We start from the raw sequence: 22,619 nt of genomic DNA, 5'->3' as shown, positions 1-22,619 counted from the left end.
ACAAAAATTAGCCAGGCATGGTGGTGAGCGCCTGTAGTCCCAGATACTGAGATTACAGTAGGTGACTGACGCAGGAGAATAGTTTGAACCTGGGAGGCAGAGGTTGCACTGAGTCGAGATTGCGCCACTGCACTCCAGCCTGGATGACAAAGCAAGACTCTGTCTCAAAAAAAAAAAAATCAACATAGGGCATTTAGATTCCAAAACACCAAGTCAGAACATCAGCAAACAAACTGTACTCTTCATTTTTAGTGTTCTTCCACAAAGCCATTTCCCGCTGGGGTTCCTCTGTCCTCTGCCTGCACTTCAAATTTACTTTCTTACGACACACCAACCAAAATGGGCAATTAGAATGTTTAAAATGCTAATACCATGATAAACAAGAAAATTATTCAGAAGTGAAAAAAAAAACAATTATTATCTACTGAGCAATGTAGTTGGAGAGATGAAATTCACATAAAATTGAAGAAAACTACCAGAAAGCATCTAAGAAATACTTGATTATTTGGTGAGGGATTTGGGGCCACAGGAATGAGGCCAGAAAACCTTCCTGCTTCGAAAGATGAATAGTAAACAATGGATGGGTGTTATGAATACAGGGTGACCATATAATTTATCAGCCAAACTGGGATACCTGAGAGTTAAAGAGTGTGCTATCAATAATTATACCCAACAACAGGTGTAAACTGGGGCTGCCCCAGGCAAACAGAGACATATGGTCACTCTCTGTGTTCATCACAGCTTTACATTCCTATCACATACATGTCCTCATTACACCCCCAACAATATCATGCCGGATAGAGGCCAATAACATTGTCTCCGCTTTACAGATATGTAAATACATGCCAAAAAGATGAGCGAAGTAACTAACTCAGGTTTTGCAAAGAGAAGTATCTGAGCTGAGACTCCACGCAGGTCTACTGACTCCTAACCCAATGCCCTTCCATTAAATCATCTAAGTAATGACCTGGACCCAGTCAAGTATCGATGATATGCACCTAGCTAAGTTCTTTCTCCTTTCCAGTAACAGCAATAAAAGTTGAAAACATTTTCAAATGTCAGAAGAAAATATCTACCTTTCAGTTTTAAATCCAAGCATAGCTAGGTTCATATTTTGAGTATTTTACATTTCTAACAGGACTTTGTTCCTGATTTCACAATTTTCTGTTATTTCATTTCAAATGATCTAAATATAGGCAAGGATCCTAGACAACAACAACACAGATTCATGACAGACTTAAATTCAAAACTCTCATAAAATTTAATTCCATTAATTCAGGCTCTCCAATAATCTTCCTCTGTTTTCTGACCCCTATGTCATCATCTGCCTTACATTAAATAGCAAATGATCAGGAAATGCTTTACAGAATTATTAGGTAATAAATGGTCACTCCGTCGAGTAATTCTCAAATCCAGCTGTGTATCAGAATTACCTGGGATCTTTTTAAAAATATATGAATTCCAATCTTTACCCTACATCAATCAGGGTCTCCGAGGCTGGAACCCAGAGTAGACAATTTTTTGAACTCTCCAGGTGATTCTGAGTCCCATCTGTTCTAATGTCAATCCAAATCTGACCCACCCAAGATTTCCAAGGTAGACACAGCTAGCCCCTGACTCACTAGCAACCACAGTTATGTCATTCTACTCTCTCCTTTGCAACCCACACATGATTTCTTCTTACTGATTTTCTTTTTCCATCCTCTACAGTGCAGTAGCATCCTGCATTGACAGGCAGTTAAGGGCATATACATTTCAATCAGAAAGCTGTGGGGCAGATCCTAGTCACTCCTTTCAAGACCATAACCAACGTCTTCTGAACTAGTCTATGTCAAAAGATAGTAATGGTCACGATCATAACACCAATAATAAAAGCTGATATTTGCTAAGCACTTACTGTGCCACTAACAATGCTAATCACTCTACATGAATGATCTCAATTGCCACATTAACCCTGTAAAGCAGGACTACTCTCATCCCCATTTTACATTCCGGGAGAACTTCGCCAAGGTCATACTGCTGGGAAGTAGCAGAACAATAAAGAAAAGTCCATTTCTGAAAGGTAAACCACTTCTTGTAAAAGTACTTCTAAAAGGAATCAGCAGTCCTTCTGGAAAATGAAACATTTAGGCTTTGAAGATGCATCAAAGGTAATTTTTTCCAGTGTGTGATTTGGGGCTTTGCTGATTGGCTGGCTGGAAAGAAATTGGATTCAATGTTTCAAATGCAACCTCATACCCCAAATATTTATTACTCTCTAGCTGTTCCACTGGATAAGGTAAAATGAGCTTCCACTTAGATCTGTTTAATTGGTAGGGTGGCCATATACATATAAAAATTATATATAAGTTTTTTTTGAGACAGGTCTCACTCTGTCACCCAAGCTGAAGTGCAGTGGCACAATCTTGGCTCACTGCAATCTTGGCCTCCCAGGCTCAATGCTGAATCCTCCCACCTCAACGTCCAGAATAGCCGAGACTACAGGCGTGCACACCATCACGCCTGGCTAATTTTTCTATTTTTTTGTAGAGACAGGGTCTCGCCTTATTGCCCAGGCTGGGGTGTCCATATAATTTACTGTACCAACTAGGAGATATTAAAATATCAGGAACTATTCATAACTATGCTGGGAAAATAGGAATAGGCATATACTGGAACATATGACCACCCTACTGACAGCAGAATTCAAAGACAATAAATGGCAAGTGAACTGCCATGGACTCACTCAACACCATGGCTCAATTTCACTCAATAAATAATTTTTGTGTGCCTACAATGTGCCAGCCTCTGTGCTAGAAATTGGTCATACAATGATAATAATTCCTATGAACCAGACACTAATAGAACTGACTAATCATTCAACAGTTACAACATGATAAGGTTCGTATTAAGGAGAAAAATCAAACTGCAGAATAATACATATGGCAAGATTCCATTTGGGAGAGAGGGAGGGAGGAAGGGAGGAAGGAAGGAAAGAAGCAAACAAGGAAGGAAGGAAGAAAGGAAGGAAGGAAGGAAGGAAGGAAGGGAGGGAGGGAGGGAGGGAGGGAGGGAGGGAGGGAGGGAGGGAGGAAGGAAGGAAGGAAGGAAGGAAGGAAAGAAGGAAGGAAGGAAGGGAGGGAGGGAGGAATTGAAAGGAAGTGTGTGGGAGCAAAAATAATCTTCTAACTCCATATAAGGGTGGATCAGACGAGGTTTCACAGAGAATGTCCTGGGGCTGGGATTTGCAGAAAAATAGATATTAAATAACAGAAACAGGTGGGACTGGAGATAGCACATTTCTGGCAGAAATAAGAGCATGTGTAAGGGCACAAGTTTGAGAGCATGTAGTGGTCCTTTCACAAAGTGCACATTGGTGCACTGGAGGGTGCGTTGTGGGGTGAGTGGCCAGACATGGGGCTACAGCAGTGGACAGAGGCAGGCGTGGTCAACCCTCTAGACCATGCTGAGTAGCCAAGACTCCACAATGCAGGTTAGAGGAGGCCAGTGAATGTTGATTTTGAGAAAGACCAATGTCAGGTCATTTTGAGAGCAGCTGACAGAAGGCAGAGACCAGCAGTTTGGAAGCAACTGCAATGGTCCAAATAAAAGATGATGTTGAACCAAACACTATGAATCCCCTACCTCAGACAAGGGGCCAGGCACTAGGGATTCAAAAATAAACACGATCTACTCGCTGCCTTATGGAAAGTGAGGTTAAATGAAGAGGGAACAATTTTAATATAAGACAATGACCACAGATGCTTCAAATAAAAGGTTTAAGTTAAACAATGGAATGCTTCTGACTCTAAACACTTTGAGAACTGCTAAAGAGAAAGCTAACACAAAGTTTAGAAGTTGTAAAGTCCCAAAACAACGAAATAAACAGCTGAGGAGAAAAGAACCTTTCTGAGACAGAACTATCCAAGGCTGACCTCTTTTATTAAGTGGTTGTAAGGATAACTGGGAAGTATCTGGGCAAATACATGGTTTGGTTTTGTTTTTTTGAGACAGAGTCTCATCTGTCACCCAGGCTGGAGCACAGTGGCGTGATCTCAGCTCACTGCAACCTCTGCCTCTGGGGTTCAAGTGATTCTCTTGCCTCAGTCTCCTGAGTAGCTGGGATTACAGGTGTGCACCACCATGCCCGGCTAATTTTTGTATTTTTAGTAGAGATGGGGTTTCACCATGTTGGCCAGGCTGGTCTTGAACTCCTGACCTCAAGTGATCCACCCATCTCTGCCTCCCAAAGTGCTAGGATTACAGGCATGAGCCACTGTGCCCAGCCAAACACATGGTATTTAAAACACAACTATAACTATAGTATTGCAACTTGGGGAACGTGTGATGGGTGGGTCTTTCCTCAATACAAGATAAGGCACAACACCATTTAATAAAAAAAGTTCTCTGATTTTTTAAGTCTGATCCAACTTCAAATCCCACTTACTAGCTATGTGACCTTGAGTCAATTATTTTACCTGCCTCTCTTCACTATAAAATGAGAATAACCACATATATACCTTATAGGATTGTGACGGTAAATGAGGCAGGATTCCCAGCTAAAATGGCAGACTGAACACAAATACCCAATTTCACTCCCTTCTGAAACTCCACTAAAATATAGTACATATTTTTAAAATATATAAAGTAGTATAATAAATACAGCATGGCTTTTCTGTTTAAGACCAAATTCACAAATATGTAAGGGGAAAAGAAGAGGAGAAAACTACAACTTTGGAAACTGGAAAGTAGTTGGATATGTAAAAAAAAATTGACTTCGATAATCCACAAATACTGAATCCCAAGCTGACAATGGCAAAAGCTGATAACCAAATCAACGTATACCACAGAAGTCTCCAAAGTCACAGGAACTGGAAGGAAGCACCAGTAACTGGGGTGAAGAAAGAGGGCCAGAGAAAGGTGTTTGAGAAAAAGAATCCCGTTGGTCACTCCTCTGCCCCAGCAAAAGTCTAGACCAGCACTGTCCAGTAAAACGGTCCACAATAACGGAAACGTTCTGTATCTGTGCTGTGTCCAGTACGGCAGCCAGTCACATGTGGCTACCAGGCATTTAAAAGATGGCTACTGTAACTGAGAAACCGATTTCTTAATTTTATTAAATGTTAATTTAAATTTAAGTGGCTACCATGTGGCTAGTGACTATTTTATTATAAGGAAACACATATCTAGAGGTTTAGTTTCTGGAAAGGATAAGACAAAGGGTCCTGTAACTAGAGATGTCAGGTGAAGCATGGGAACCTCTGGGCACGCAGAAAGACAGCATCTGCACACATGCTGAGTGCTGGGGGCCAGGATGCTACACCCTTCACCCTCTTCCCTGCAGCTCCAGAAATGCTGGCAGCCAGTCCCTAGCCCTCCAGGTGAGAGACTGGAATACTATCTTCTGAGGAATGTGACCATCTCACCAGGACTGACCTAAAGACACAGAGGCTGGGAGTTCCCCAATGAATGGCTCACTCTTAGTGACGTTCAAAGTTCACAAGCCCGAGGCACATGCTCAGCCTTCCTCCAAGTTTAATCATAAACAAACAGCCAAGGTAAACATATGTCTGAGGAAAGCCTCTAATGCAGACATGGAGACAGAAAAAAGCAACTGAGAGAAAACATTACACAGAGAGAAAACTTTAAAAATTAATGTCTTCAGAAAGATAAAAGAATACCCTTTATTTGTGAATCAAGAATAAAATGTTTCTTTTTTAAAGTAATATTTCAGAGAAAAAAGGAGCTCTCGAATATTAAAAAGATAATAACAGAAATGAAAACACAGCTGGGAAAGGCCCCTACGGAACTTCTAGGTTGATAGAAATGTTCTATATTTTGTTTAGGGTGGTAACTGCACAAGCCTATATGATTGTCAAAACAGCCAAAGGAACACTTAGCATTGATACGCTTTGCTGTAGGTAAATAATATCTTAATTTTCAAAAGCTAAAAAGGTTGGAAGATAATGTTTAGGAAAAGGCCAGGTGCAGTGGCTCATGACTATAATCCCAGCATTTTGGGAGGCTGAGGCAGGGGGATCTCTTGAGGTCTGGAGTTCAAGATCACCCTGACCAACATGGTGAAACGCTGTCTCTGCTAAAAATACAAAAATTAGCCAGGTGTGGTGGCATGCATCTGTAGTCCCAGCTACTGAGGAGGCTGAGGTGGGAGAATCGCTTGAACCGGGAGGCAGAGGTTGCAGTGAGCCGAGATTCTGCCGCTGAACTCCATCCAGCCTGGGTGACAGAGTGAGACCCTTTCTCAAAAAAAAAAAAAAGTTTAGGAAATAGGTTAGAAAAGAACAGTTTGAAAATAGGAGAAAAGAGATAAGAAAATTAAAGGGGGCAATCCAGACAGTCACATGTCTGAATTCCTAAAGAAAAGACAAAGAAAGTGGAGGGGAGAAAATCATCAGCAAAACCATTTGAGAAAGATTTCCCAGAACCAAAGGCTACCAGTTGCCAGGTTGGAAAGGCCCATCAAAACAATGGAGAAAAAGACCTGTTTGGGGCATTCCTGGGAAATTTCAGAACATTGGAAACAAGGGTCTATAAGCTTCCAAAAGAGAATAAAACAGGCTACATTCAAAAGATCAAGGATTGAGAATATTCTCAGGCTTTTTAACAGCTGCACCAAGGAAAGAGACAGCCACCCAATGCCTGCAAAATTCTGAAGGGAAACAACTTCCAACCCAGAAGTCTATAACCAGCCAAATTATCAACGAAGTATGAAGGAAGAATCAAGATACAGTTAGACATCAAAGATCTCAAAAAACATACTGCTATGCATCCTTCTGAAAATAACAGGAGACAGGCTCCAACACAGGAAATAAAGATTAAACAAAGAGGAAGTGAAGGGAACTCCCAGGGGCACAGAACAGAGTGGTCTCAACACAAAAGCTGTGGCCAGCCTCAGAGGATGACCAATCCCCTGTGAGCAGGGCAACTTGAGGGATACTTATGTTAAGGGCAGTCACTGGCAAGATCCCCGTAGACTGCATTGAGGGTAGAATGCCTGGGTGAGCCTGGACCAAATTCCTAACGGAATTTGGTTTTTCTTAATCATGCACTGATGAAATTCCTGTTCCCCTGCTGTGTCCTGCTGCCTGAATCAGCAGAAGACTATTTCACCCCGCAGAAGTATTCCATTTGGCCTATTCCTGAGAGCTGGACATAAGCCAGGGTGGAACAGCCCATTCCTCTTGACTCCACTCCTCCCAGGCTCCCAACAGCTGGGCCCACTGCAGTCTTCTAGGTATCCCCAACTATGAGAAGCCCTGTTTCCCACAACTCATTCATGATCTTTTCCACTGACTTTCCCAAAAGGGTCCCTGCAACCTCTCAACTCTGGATCCAGACTTGACCCAGAGTTTCTGTTCAGATACAGGGGTAATGAATTCAACCAGAGACCATGAAGCTCTTCTCCTGGGAGCCTTCATCTAGAGATGGCATCACTGCCCTTTCCTTATACACCTAGGTTTATGCTTGCTTTGGGGACATATACACTGGTAGAAAGGGCATGATTAATACTAAAGTGGGGGTGACTGTTACCTCTGAGGGAAGTGCAGTGGAGGGGAGTACCAGGTGATTTCTAAGATACCAGTAATGTTCTCTTTCTTAACCTGAATGGTGGATACATAGGTATTTTTCTCTAACTATACACATACTGTTTACATAGTCTTCTCTATGTTGATACATTTTTCAATTTAAAAAGTTCCCTCCATAGAAAATTAAATATATTTAGAAACCCTAAGTAGATACTCATTAATTTTCAATTACTTTATTCTGAGATACTACTTAGTCAAGGGCCTGGCAGCTAAGCTAGTTCTCTCCTTTTAAATCAGATGCCCTTGCTGAAAACATGCTCCACCAGGTCCTTGGTCAGGCCAAGGAGCTGAGTTTGATCCCCCTCTTTGTATTTAATGGAGCTAGAGGTACCAGAGCAGCACTGTATGTCTTGCATCTGGCATTTCAATCCAGATGTCAGTTGGGCCAGAAAGAATGACCCAGGGCCCTGGAATAAACTGGGTTCCAATGAGCAATACAAGTTCTACTCAGTGAATGTGGATTACAGTAAACTGAAGAAAGATGGTCCAGATTTCTAAATGAAATGTTTCACTATAAAGCTGCTTAGAATGAAGATCTTCCAGAAGCTAGCTGCACAATTTTCCACTTAACTAGGAAATATTTCTCCTTTAGATACATGAAATCATGTTGATATAATGTGTTGGAGATTACATTAATAAATAACTGAAACTTGAAAAAAAATCAATTACCTTATCCTCTCCAGTAATCAAATACTATGCTTCTTTAAAGACCATCTTGAATGGCAGCAACTTTTCGAAGAAGAAAAATTTATAAGTATCTCATAAACAATTCTCATATTGATTACATGTTGAAATAGGATATTAATTTCACCTGGTTCCTTTTACTTTTTTTTTTTATTATACTTTAAGTTCTAGGGTACATGTGCACAACGTGCAGGTCACATAGGTATATATGTGCCATGTTGGTGTGCTGCACCTGTTAACTTGTCGTTTACATTAAGTATATCTCCTAATGCTATCCCTCCCCCCTTCCCCCACCCCACAACAGGCCCTGGTGTGTGATGTTGCTCTTCCTGTGTTCAAGTGTTCTCATTGTTCAATTCCCACCTATGAGTCAGAACATGCGGTGTTTGGTTTTTTGTCCTTGCGACAGTTTGCTGAGAGTGACGGTTTCCAGCTTCATCCATGTCCCTACAAAGGACATGAACTCATCGTTTTTTATGGCTGCATAGTATTCCATGGTGTATATGTGCCACATTTTCTTAATCCAGTCTATAATTGATGGACATTTGGGTTGGTTCCAAGTCTTTGCTATTGTGAATAGTGCCGCTATAAACATACGTGTGCATGTGTCTTTATAGTAGCATGATTTATAACCCTTTGGGTATATACCCAGTAATGGGATGGCTAGGTCAAATGGTATTTCTAGTTCTAGATCCTTGAGGAATCGCCACACTGTCTTCCACGATGGTTGAACTAGTTTACAGTCTCACCAACAGTGTAAAAGTGTTCCTATTTCTCCACATCATCTTTCTAAAATTCTACCTAGGCAATAATCCCCTGGACTTTCATCATTTGCCAATTTGTGCCATTATTTACTTGTAATATATGTCTCCTTAGCTAGGTTGAAAACAGAAATGAACAAAAGCATGACTTTTCCTAATGAGTCTTTCAAGTAGCTACTAGCTACTATAAAAACAATAATGGTCCTAAGTCAAATGGGGTGGGGCCTGACGGACACCCTAGATCCTCTCAGGACAGAGTCAGGTTCTTGGATGAGGTCCTTCCATCACTTAGTGCCTTCTCACCTCCAGCACCTGCTAAGCACAGAGTAAGAACTCAAATGTTTCTCAATAAATAATAAACGACATCAAAAGAAAAAAGTGCTAAGAATCAAGCGACAAATATGACCCAAGTAATTAATGAAAAAGTAGCTCCCTATTGAAAGTTAAAAATCACTATGATCATTTCTGGTTAAATGAATCAAACAAAATTTTTAAGCATAAAGAGGAGATGTAGTATTAAGGATAATCCTTGAAAAGTATTTCCAAATCTGAAATTGATGGAAACAGGGAAAAGTGGCTTACACAAAATGAACTGTAATTTAAATGGAATAAACAGGACAAGTGTGGTGGTACATGTGTCATCCTAGCACTTTGGGAGGCCAAGGCAGGTGGATCACTTGAGCCCAGGAATTCAAGACCAGCCTGGGCAACATGGCAAGACCTCATCTCTACATAAAACATAAAAATTAGCTGGGTGTGGTGGCACGTACCTGTAGTCCCAGCTACTTGGGAGGCTGAGAACTACACGAGAATTGCTTAAGCCTAGGAAGCAGAGATTGGAACGAGTCGAGATCATGCCACCGCACTCCTGCCTGGGCGACACAGCAAGACTCTGTCTTAAACTAATCTAAGACTAGACTACACTAGACCAAACTAAAATTAAATTAAATTAAATTAAATTAAATTAATGCTGGCAGTAGAAAATTTCTCATCCAGCACATATACACTGGAGACAGCATGGTGTGGACTGAATGAGTTCTAACCCTGCCTCTGCCAGAATCTAACCTTGGGCTTTGGATAATTCAAGGAACCCTTCTGGCCCTCAGTTTTCCCCACTGTAAAACAGGCAGGCAGAATAAATGACCATGAAGCTCCCTGAAGGCCAATAGGGTTATAGGAGTCCATATATTCCTGCTTACTGATTCACTGACTGAGTTAAGTATCAAGGCAGTACACAGGAACAGGTCCAGTGCAAAACTGTCCCTAATATCCTACTGATAGAAAAAATAAGAGACACAGTTTCCAATTCAGGTGCTTTTGTACAGTCTAAGTTCTAAAAGCTTTTTATAAATGCTATGCTTTAAGACAGTTAAATGTATCCAGTGACTTTTAACCTGAAAACTGCTAAAGCCAAGGAAAATAATATAAGTTGAACTCATGCCCATTTCTATTATAATTCCATTTTTCAGAGTAACTCATAAGCGTGCATGACTCACACATCTGAATATGATGAGATGTTCCTTTATCATTTCATCTTCTATGCCAGTAATCCCACATTACAGAGTGCCAAACCCCTTTAATAAGTGTAGCATATGTTTCTACCACACTCCAAAATCCAGCATAAGACTGCTGCATTAGGGAAAAAATCTAAGTGAGGATTTCTGGGCTTTCGATCATAGGACCCCAAGTTAGTTGTCAAAAATATGACTCCCTCGCCTGTCCCTTTCTGCACAGCCACCTAGACTACTGATAACTGAAAGCATAACAACTATCCTTCAGGCTCATACAGACATTTAGACAGCCCTTTGAAGTGTACAAAGCACTCTCACATCTATTAACTTAACTGATTTCCAGTGACCTACTAGAGTGTATAGTAGGTCACTGGAAATCATTTTACAGATAAAGAAACAGAGATTCAGAGAATTTAAGTGACTTGCATAAGGCTATGTAGCTAGCAAGTGGCTGAACTGAGACAAGCACTCAGCTCATCTAAAACCAAAAACTGAGCTCTTCTCACCAAACTGATGTGTAACCTAGGGATAAGAAAATAAGTGGTTGAAATAAAACCTTTTAGAAATTGTTGTGATTATACTATTGGGAGTGGATCAACCTTTTATAAACACGGCAGCTTCTCTATTCCCTTCTTAGTCCCTTTGTACAGTGAGTTTCTAGAGTGAGATGGCTTACCCATTTGGACTTGACTCCAGATATACCTCCTTTCCATTTCCAACCAAGAAGGTAATTCTTGAACTCTGTCCTTGTAATATGAAATACCAGCTATAGCATGACTTGAGTCAACAACAGTAAAGAGAGATTAAGTAACTAGCTGCAAATCACAAAGTTGCACAAGCAGAGTAGATCGGCATAGGGACTTCAATCTTCTCCCTACAGATGGACATTTAGACATTCCATCACCCTTCCTGAGACACAGGGCTTGCAGCAGTTCCTTCAGTGACAAAAATTCCCTAAGCAGCCCACAGTGCTATTAGTTTCCTCATTTGATTGTTCTTATGGAAAAAAAAAACCACAACAACAACACTACTAAATGCCCCCCACCCCCCAGTTAGTTACTTGAGAACAACTAATCAGACCATCCCTGTACCCTGTATAAATAAAAACAAGGTTTTTTTTGCATTGACCTGATAATTTCATTGGTAGCTACAACTAACTACACAATAGTTGGAGGTAGGGAGATGCATTCTGTATCTTTAATTATACAATAAGGGCTGGAATCCCCTGTCAGTTCATTCAGCCAAGCTTACAAGAAGTCACAACGTGGGAATTTCCAAAGCCAGTCAAACATCAGGAGTATAAATGTCACGTACCTAGACTTCTCAGTTTATAAACACATTTTTTTTTAAAGCTGACTAGTAACAATATAAAAATATTCCCTCCTGTTCACCACTTCAAACATTTAGTATGATTTAGGTTTTTGGTTAACCATGCTTGTTGAATGCTTTAAGGTGCTAAATTACTAACTGGGCTGGAACTTTCTAACCATACCTCATTTAAATTCAATCATAGATTACATATCAAAAACTTAAATCTCCAAGTCTTCGGCCAAATGAGATCTGCTTGATAATCTGAATAGAAAATGGTTGGTAAGTAAACAAGCTAATCATGAACACCATCTCTAGAGCAAAAATATCAAAAGACCATAAGGAGTGGCTTTGACATCAGTCAAACCTGAGTTTAAATCCTGGCTCTGCCACTTATGAGCTCTGTGTGGTCCTGGACACTTGAGCTTCTAAGCCTTAAATTTCTGCATCTCTAGTATCAATTCGCTCTCATCTAACTGTTGTCAAGGACCAACCACAGTGGAAATCATACGTTAGGTACTAAATAAAAAAGACACTTATTAGCTACTATAAATGTAAATTTGGAATACAAGCCAATGTGACTCTGTGGATAATAATAACGTGGAAAGTTGGGGTAGGAAACAATTGCAGGTTCTTTCCATTAACATTCTACTTACCACCCTTCAAGGCCCATCCCAATCCAACCTCCTCCTCCTCCACCCCCTAGCTCCATCAATTGCAGCCTACAATGACTGACACGCAACATAATTAGCACTTCATTAAACATTTTATTGTGTTTCTGGGATCACTATTTGCTGGTCCTAACACCTATCTGTTTAAGGATACCTTAAGCAGAAAGGCTCTCTGTGTCTCTAACTTCCAGTCTCACTACCCCGTCATTATTCTAACTCATTATAAACTACACTGAGACCACAAGTGATTACGCAATGCCATTTAATTAGAATTGTGCATGCTTGAAAATACAAAAATCACCCTTGGAACAGTTAACAGATAATTTTAGCTTATTAAACACACATTTTTTAACACTCCAAAACCACTTTGGTTCAGATCACATGGGGACATTTCCATTGGTTGCTGTGGTGACTATGTCACAAATTAGAGTCCCTCTGGCTAAGATTCTCAGGCCCAGGGTGCTGTGACTAAACCACTGTAACCACTTCACATCTACTCATACACTCCCATTTTCTAAAACTTCAAAACCACCAGCCAAAAACAACTTTATTCAAACACAGAGTTTAGAATCAAGGCCACACATGCCATGACTTAAAACAAAATGAAGCTTAAACTCTTTCCGCCACAGACTTCTCTGCACTTTGCCAGGTCTTACTGATATCGTTCCAATGCATCAGACCAACGGTTCCCAATGCCTCCCACCCCAACTCTTGCTGCTTTTTAAAACATTTATGTCATAATGCTCTCCCTTTACTACCCTGAAATGAAAATCAAAAATAATATAAACTATATACAATTTCAACATAATATAATGTCCTAACTATAAATAAAGAATTTAAAGATATCTGTAAGAATATATATTTCAATAGTAATTGCTCTGTCACGAGTACATCAGAAGACATAATGAAGTAGTCTAATACAACAACAGAACAACTCTGAATGCAATAACTATAAATGCAGTCAGATACTTGCATATTATTCTTGATGACACAAATACATGCACACCAACATTGGCAAGTGATTTATAAAAATGGTAAACAGCTTTTGGCAAAGTTACAAACAAAATAGTGTAGTATCTTATATAGTATATCGTATCAATTTACAAAGTAGTGGCATTCCTAGAAAATTAAGGGTATATCAAAACAATGCAAAAAGTCCTTTACATAAAATGGAATTACAGGTTCTAGGTTCAGAAAATTATGAACAGGCTTTTTCCCTGCAAGAATGTCTGGGGAGACATTTGAAAGTCATGCAGGCTATAGAAAAATTCTTCTATCCACAGGACTATCGCTGTGCACATTATAGGATTCCTAGTATTCCTAGCCATGACCTCCTAAATGACAAAGGTACCCAGCCCGGCATCAAAGAGACAAACAACAAGGGTCCACTGCCCCAGCTGTGCTCTGCTATGAGGCCAAGTAGGGTCTTGTTGTCTTTGTATGTCATGCATCGACCTTAGAACTATGTGTGGTTCCTAAGCAGGTGTTCAGTAAGTCTGAGGAAGTGGGTGGTAGTTCTTCTAAAATTCCTCTGTTTGTTCTGAAGTAGCAGAAAAACAGAATCAGTATCTTCGGCAAATTGAAAGATGGCATCTACTGGACAGGACTGTAGAACTGCTGACATTCACTTAAAGCCACAAACACCTTTATAGGATGCTATTTTTCCAACCCCATAATGATGATCTAAAACCAGGACAGCAAATACACATGGTGGGCAGGGGCTGAACAGGCAAAGCACAGAGGATTTTTAGGGCAGTGAAAATACTCTGTGTGATACAATGATGGTGGGTACATGTCATCATACATTTGCCCAAACCCATAGAATGCACAACTCCAAGAGTGGACCCTAATCTAAACTATGGACTTCGGGTGATAATGATGTCAGTGCAGGTTCATCAAGTGCAACAAATGTACCATTCTGGTGGGAAATGTTGGTTATGAGGGAGGTTATGCAAGTGTGAGATCTGTACCTTCCTCTTAATTTTGCTCTAGGCTGGGCGCAGTGGCTCATGCCTGTAATCCCAGCACTTTGGGAGGCTGAGGCGGGCGGATCACCTGAGGTCAAGAGTTCAAGACCAGCCTGATTAACACAGTGAAACCCCGTCTCTACTAAAAAAAAAAATACAAAAAGTTAGCAGGGTGTGGTGGCGCACACCTGTAATGCCAGCTACTTAGGAGTCTGAGGCAGAAGAATCGCTTGAACCCAGGAGGTGGAGGTTGCAGTGAGCCAAGATTGCACCATTGCACACCAGCCTGGGAGACAAGAGGGAAACTGTCTCAAAAAAAAAAAAAAATTTGCTCTAAACCTGAAACTGCTTTAAGAAAATAAAGCCTTAAGGAAAAATAAAAAACAAGAAGAAAACTGTGTATACATCATGGCCTGATGTCCCACAGAGCCTGGGAATGACTTTAAAATCCATCTCAATGTGGCTCCAATGAGTCCTGCCAACTGATTAGGCTTCCTGACCTCAAAAATATGGGAGAAGACAATTAGTCGGTTCAAACTGACTTCCTGTGGGTAACTGGGCCTTCCACACCATGCAATCTAGTAATTCCGACTACCATCATCTGAGCATTTACCATGTTCTTCAGGCACATAGTGTCATGCACTTATTTGACCTTTATATAACAATGAGACATGGTATAAATCCCTACTTTACAGGGAACTAAATGAGGCCCAAACACAAGACCCAAGGTCAAATGCTGTTAAAGCCCAGATTATACAGCCCAGATCTGTCTAGCTCCAAGCCTGTGCCAGTTATTTGCAATCACCTATAAAACCACCTGTCTGGAGGAGTGGGGTCATAAAGCTTCCCACTATAGTGGTACCTCTCCTCTGTATGAACCCAGGAGGTGGGCAGGCCCCTTTAGGTAGATGACAGATAGCATATCAAATAAAAGCCAAAACAAAATTCCTCTCTGCTGCTCAGCCAGAGTCACAGAAAGCTGGGAAGACACCCAAATTAGATCTTTAAACCAAGCTGTGGACCCCAGGACCACACATTCCCTGATGCATAAACTGAAAGCTTCGCAATGGCATCAAGCCCCAGTGAGTGCTGGCTCTAACCTATCTTCACTCCAGTTCCTGCCTCTCTCCTATGGCCAGTGCTATTGTCTCCAGACCCCACTTTCCAACTCTGAGTACACACTAGATCTTTGCTCACCTGATGGTGCAGAGGAAATGCTCCTCCTACCTGCTCAGTATATGTGACTCCTGCCCACTTCTCCAGACTCAACAGCAGGATCCCCTCCCCCCCACCCCCAAGTGGCTCCACACTGCCCAGGTGGAACAAACTGACCCACTTCAGAACCATCGCAGCACTGTTCATGCACACACTTTCCTCAGGGCCCTTACCCCTGTCCTCCTTACATTAACGATCATCAGTATACACGGCCCTTCCCTAGAGGGTTAGTTCCTAATGCACCCCTGTATTTTCCTACAATGCTGACCACAACCACCACCACCACTAGATACACAGTCCACCTGATGAATGCTTATGACTTGATGTGGCTGCCATTCTATACACATTTTGTTTAATCCACATATTAGTTCCATTTTACTGATGAAGAAACTGAGGTCTGGCATGACCCAGCCTTCACTGGCACTACAGCATAGCAGATATAAGCACGGTCTGGAACCAGAACACATGTGTTTGAATCCCAGCTCTACCATGTGCCAGCTGGGAAATCCTGGGTAAGTTATTTATCCCATCTGTGCCTCAATTTCTTCATCTGTAAAACAATGATCGTAACACATGCTCCGTAGTATTTTGGTCAGCATTAGAAGAGTTAATGTATGTGAAGGCACTCAGCACAGTGTCTGGACATAGCGGGAACTAAACAAGTGCTTGCTACTGTTATCATCATCACTGTTTCCAACCTTGTCTTCCATTATGCCCCAAGTCCATATTTTTATGTCCTCAAATACACCAACTACTTCCCACCTTTGTCCAAGCTGACTCTTCAGCCCTGACTGCTCTCTGCAGGCCAGGTCCTCACCATTCTTTGGGTCTGCTTATGTGCTCACCTCTGATGGGCGTACCCTGACAACCCTTTTAAGAAAGAGCTCTGTCTCTCTGGCACGGTCTCCCGTGTCCCCTCCCCCCACTCCCCAGGTCCTATTGATTTTAACACATCCTTGTTTCTTTTCCTCAGGGCACTTATGACAGCCTAGAATTGTTATGTGTTGATCCATGTATTTGTTTTGTGTCCACATCCTCACTAGAGATGAGGGAAAGAACTGCGTCTGTCTTCCTTTTTCTTCATCTTCATCCAGCCAAGGGAAATGCTCAATAAATATCTGTTGAATAAGTGGGCAAATGAACGAATAAATGAGGCTCGGAAAGTTTAATAATTTGCCAAATATTACACAGACAATCAACAGAAAAGACAAACTTCAAACCCAGATTTGACTCCAAAGATGGTGCTCTTTGTAGCTTGGTACCCTGTCTCCTTTTACATTATAGGTATTTAAGAAGTAGCTGTTGAATTAATAAATGAATGAACTATAGAATCCTTAAGGTAACAGGTTGCTGATGGTTGCTGCTGCTATGGGGACAGCAGGAAATAAACACCCTGCAAAGTGCCATTCTCTCTATTTGGTCAACGATGAATATCGATCAACTCAAACGTCTATTAAGCAGCCACAATGAACACAACTGTATAATGCAAAAGAATACAAAGCCCCTGTATTTGGCTGGAAGATAGCAGGTAGAATCAGGACTACAGCATATGGTTGGGCAGGTTGGGCACTGCCAAGAATGCCCAACTGAGGTAAGAAAGTGATGGCTGAAATCCAATCTGCCTTTTACTAGCCAGGCCACACTCTCTGGTGCAGGGCTACCCCACTCAGACAAGGTGCTGTTTTCTAATTTTCACAAAGACAATATATAGACTAGCAGCAGCCCTACGGAGGGTCATTATTTCTTAAGGCTGGGTCTCTCTACCATGGGAGTTTAATGGCACAAAAGGCACTGACTATTCAAAACACAATGCCCCTCCAAACCTGCCAGTGCCCCTGAAACAGCCACTTGGGGTGAAAGCATTCTATGCCATGAGGTGCTTATGATAATACAAAAACAGGGAGGGGTAGCTGGTTCCTTCACTGCCACCTTTTAACTCAGACTAGTCTATCATATTGGCCTCTAGTACTTGTCAGAGCAGAGAAGCCTGAAAGTTGGGACCTGAATAGATTAAGTTTCCATGCAATAAAAGGTGATGAGAAAGATTCCAGAACAAAGAATACTGCGAGGAAAAGTAGGCTGGGGACCCCAAAATCACGCATTTCCCTTTCTCCCTGAAGCCAGCTCTCACTGCACCTAGTAGGTATACAAGAGTGCATTCATCTGCCTACACAAATATGCACACACAAAACTAAAGAAAGGATGTCACTTGAGCGCACAGCTTCCTGCCCCCTCCAGAAGTCCTAACTGCTCAGCAGAGAAAAATAGCTTAGAGGAGCATAAAGAGACCCAAGAACTCTTCCTCTTGGCTTTCCCAGTAACTTCTGGAATTACATTTGGAAAGTCACTTCACCCCCAAGACCTGAATCTCATCATTTATGAGGCTGCAATATGTGAAAGATCAGGATTTTCAAGCTATGTTCTGAGCAACCAAAAGGTTCTGAATGCTATAAAACTCTGCAAAAAAATTTATTCAATTTTATTTTTAAGGTAATATATTAATGATTTTAGAGATTATAATAAACTCCCACGGATTCAAATTTTATTGGAAATTTTAGCACACTGATGATGACAAATGTGTTCACATTATCTTCCTGTAGACCTCAGAATAAAGCTGCTCTTGCCAATTCTAAGCTTATATTAGTATCTTGTAAATACGTCACTGATTCTGAAGGAAACTGGAATTCTCTTTTTAAAAATTTCAGGCCTGTACTTGTCTGGTGCCTTAAAATTGTTCAAGCAAGTATACTGCTATAGCACACCTACAGTATGTTCAGTTAAATGCCAGGTAAATCTCAGGCACATCTGCTGGCTCATGCTCTTATCACGGGGGAATAGTCAGTTATGCAAAAGCAAATGAATTCATAACAGGCTGCACTGTAATAAAAAGAGTGAGCATACATTATCATCTGTCTTGCAGTTTGTAATAAAGAATCAAAGTATTTGTTAAACAGTGTGATTCTCCTTGGAGACCAAAGTTCCCCCTATTCATCTTTCAGGCTTCTGGATCAATTTAATTAAAGAGTATCCTGAAATTGCAAGGTATTAGCAAACTATTCTTATCTGCAATTACTTATCCATGCAAATCAGACTTTTCTATACTGTAAACAAAATTAAATCCAGATGGAACCTGGGTAATGAAACTGGCATTTGACTGGGACTGCCACTCAGAACCCAAGTTAAAATTCAGTGCTCACTACAGCAGCTTCATTGTTCTCTTGACTTTACCATAAGTAAATGGATGATTCTTGTAAGTTATGATACCTACAAGTCTGAACGTATAAAATTAATCTCTTGTAAATCCATTTATTTAGGGTAAGTAAATGGATGATTCTTATAAGTTATGACACCTACAAGTCTGAACTTATAAGATTAATCTCTTGCAAAAAGAACAAAGCTGGAGGCATCACACTACCTGACTTCAAACTATACTACAAGGATACAGTAACCAAAACAGCATGGTACTAGTACTAAAACAGACATATAGACAAGTGGAACAGAACAAAGGCCTCAGAAATAACACCACACATCTACAACCATCTGATCTTTGACGAATCTGACCTAAACAAGCAATGGGGAAAGGATTCCCTATTTAATAAATGGTGTTGGGAAAACTGGCTAGCCATATGCAGAAAACTCAAACTGGACACCTTCCTTACACCTTATACAAAAATTAACTCAAGAGGGATTAAAGACTTAAACGTTAAGACCTAAAACCATAATCAGGACACAGGCATGGGCAAGGACTTCATGATTATAACACCAAAAGCAATGGCAACAAAAGCCAAAATTGACAAATGGGATCTAATTAAACTAAAGAGCTTCTGCACAGCAAAAGAAACTATCATCAGAGTGAAGAGGCAATCTACAGAATGGGAGAAAAATTTTGCAATCTATCCATCTGACAAAGGGCTAATATCCAGAATCTACAAAAAACTTAAACAAATTTATAAGAAAAAAACAACCCCATCAAACAGCGGGCAAAGGAAATGAACAGACATTTCTCAAAAGAAGACATTTATGTGGCCAACAAACATAGGGAAAAAAGCTCATCATCACTGTTCATTAGAGAAACGCAAATCAAAACCACGATGAGATACCATCTCATGCCAGTCAGAATGGCGATCATTAAAAAGTCAGGAGACAACAGATGCTGGAAAGGATGTGAGAAATAGGAACACTTTACGCTGTTGGTGGGAGTGTAAATTAGTTCAACCATTGTGGAAGACAGTGTGGCAATTCCTCAAGGATCTAGAACCAGAAATACCATTTGACCCAGCAATCCCATTACTGGGTATATACCCAAATGATTATAAATCATTCTACTATAAAGACACATGCACATATATGTTTATTGCAGCACTGTTCACAATAGCAAATACTTGGTTCCAACCCAAATGCCCATAATGATAGATTGGATATAGAAAATGTGGCACATATACACCATGGAATACTATGCAGCCATAAAAAAGGATGAGTTCATGTCTTTTGCAGGGACATGGATGAAGCTGGAAGCCATCATTCTCAGCAAACTAACACAGGAACCAAAAACCAAACACTGCATGTTCTCACTCATAAGTGGGAGTTGAACAATGAGAACACATGGATGCAGGGAGGGGAACATCACACACCAGGGCCAGTCAGGGGGTGGGGGACTAGGGGTGGGATGGCATTAGGAGAAATACCTAATGTAGATGACAGGTTGATGGGTGCAGCAAACCACCATGGCACGTGTATACCTATGTAACAAACCTGCACGTTCTGCACATGTATCCCAGAACTTAACGTATAATAATAAAAAAAAAAAACTCTTTAGTACACTGAGATTCCACATCGGACTTGATATGAAATAGGGTTCCTCGATTTTCAAAGAGTCAAAACCACCATGCTGGATTCCCTCAAAGTCCTCTTCACGTTCTAATATTCAGAGGAAGCAAATTCTAAGTACACCTGGAATACCTGCTCATCCTTGTTCAACCGCACTCCACGCAGACTACAATTCCCATAAGAAGGGAGGGCCATTCCCATCGAAAGTAAGGTTTCATCTACCATGGGCAGGTGGTAGCTGTCCACGCCGGGTGTCACTCATCCAAGTCCCCACCTCCCCCAGCAACAGGGTGAAAACATTCAGCCCTCCCCAACCATGGCAGTAGGACACCCAGCATGGTGGGTGTCCTACCATGGTGGCACGAGGCTGAGTAGTTGTATCCTAGGCAATTACTATGCTCCAGGGGCATCATCCCTAGGAGCTCAGCCCAGCATTCAGAGGCCTCAACCTTTGGGGTAAAGGAGGCAATCCTTTTGTGTACAGGCTACTCCCTCTCTCCTACTCTCCCATCTCTTCCTATCAAAACTCTGTTCTTTAATGGTAAATTGTTACAAAATTACAAACTATCGGGAGGCACTCTGGTAAGGGAATAAAAAGAGCCAAAAAATAGGAACCCATGTGACTCTCAGAAATGTATCCTAAGAATACATAATGTACACACACAGAGATCTAGCTATACGGCTATTAGTCCTATTAATCGAAGTGTTGTTTATAACAGCAAAAAACTGCAAGAAACCTAAATATATTTTTTAAATGGATTTTGGCTCTAAAAAAGGAGGGGGGGGGATAGTCAATCAACAAAGTGCCCACAATATCTTTAACAATAATAATACCTACACTTTAGACTACTTACCATATAACTGGATCCTCTGATCAGGTTCTTTACATCTCATTTAACGCTCATACCAACACTATGAGGTAGATATCATGGCACTTTATAAATAAGAAATCTGGGCCAGGTGTGGTTGCTCACGCCTGTAATCCCAGAACTTTGGGGGGCCGAGGTGGCGGGATCACGAGTTCAGGAGATTGAGACCAGCCTGGCCAACATGGTGAAACCCCGTCTCTACTAAAATTACAAAAATTAGCTGGGTGTGGTGGCGCATGCCTGTAATCCCAGCTACTCGGGAGGCTGAGGCAGGAGAATCACTTGAACCAGGGAGTCGGAGGTTGCAGTGAGCCGAGATCGCACCACTGTACTACAGCCTGGCGACAGAGCGAGACTCTGTCTCAAAAAAATAATTAAATAAATAAATAAGAAATCTGAGATTCATAAAAGCAGTAATTAACCAAAGGTAATCTAGCTAATAAGTGTCGAGGTTGGGTTCAAACCTAACTCACTCACTCACTCTTGCATCCAACAAACGTTTATTAAGCATTTACTAGTGTCGGCATAGTGCTACATCCTGCTTTGTTGCTGGGGCTTTAATTTTCATTTTGAAATAATTTTAGATTTACTCAAGACCTGCAAAGATAGTACACAGAATTCCCATATACTTTCACTCAGCTACTCCTAACACTAACGCTATGGTTTGTTTTTTTTTATTGACAAACTGCAATAATCATCCATTCCACCATCAAATAATTGAGAGGGCACTAGACAGTCCCAGCTGGCACCTGCCTCTGCCTGGGACTGCCCACAATCTCTGTTCCCCACTGACATCTGACTCTGCACTGCCCTCCCAACTCCACCATCCCAAAGGTAAGACAAGGGAATCAAGAAAATTACCACAAATCAAAGGTTTTTTCTCCCAGTTAGAATTAAGCCACTGCTAACGGGAAGTAAAGCCATGGAAAGAATTATACTTTTAAAACAAGTACAGAACCTCCGAGAAATCTCAAATAGAAAAGAACAGTAACAATGAGAAAAAACAATAAATATAATTAAACACTACACCAGTGTTAGCTATACGTGCCAGGCATCACGCCAAATGGTTTATATTCATTGAATCCTGAACATCCCATAAGGTGGGTACCACCGTTATCCCCATTTACAGATGAGCAAAACAAGGTACAAAGAAGTTAGGTTTTACTCAAAGTTCCACAGCTCAAAAACACTTCCCTTTCCAGGGAAGAAAAAAGAACACA

At 41.0% G+C, this 22,619-nt stretch overlaps 1 protein-coding gene and 1 pseudogene across 10 annotated transcripts in view; one reads left to right on the top strand and one right to left on the bottom strand.

Moving 5' to 3' along the window:
- The window catches only part of JAK1 (Janus kinase 1), a 232,544-nt gene that overhangs the window by 76,982 nt on the left and 132,943 nt on the right, over positions 1 to 22,619 (bottom strand). The window lies entirely within an intron of this gene.
- Positions 7,841 to 8,084, top strand: LOC109024735 (cytochrome c oxidase subunit NDUFA4-like; annotated as a pseudogene).

Source organism: Gorilla gorilla, chromosome 1 (assembly GCF_029281585.2).
Source record: "Gorilla gorilla gorilla isolate KB3781 chromosome 1, NHGRI_mGorGor1-v2.1_pri, whole genome shotgun sequence".
NCBI lineage: Eukaryota > Metazoa > Chordata > Mammalia > Primates > Hominidae > Gorilla > Gorilla gorilla.
Note: the sequence above shows the minus strand (reverse complement) of the source record. Positions and strands in the feature narration are given on the sequence as shown.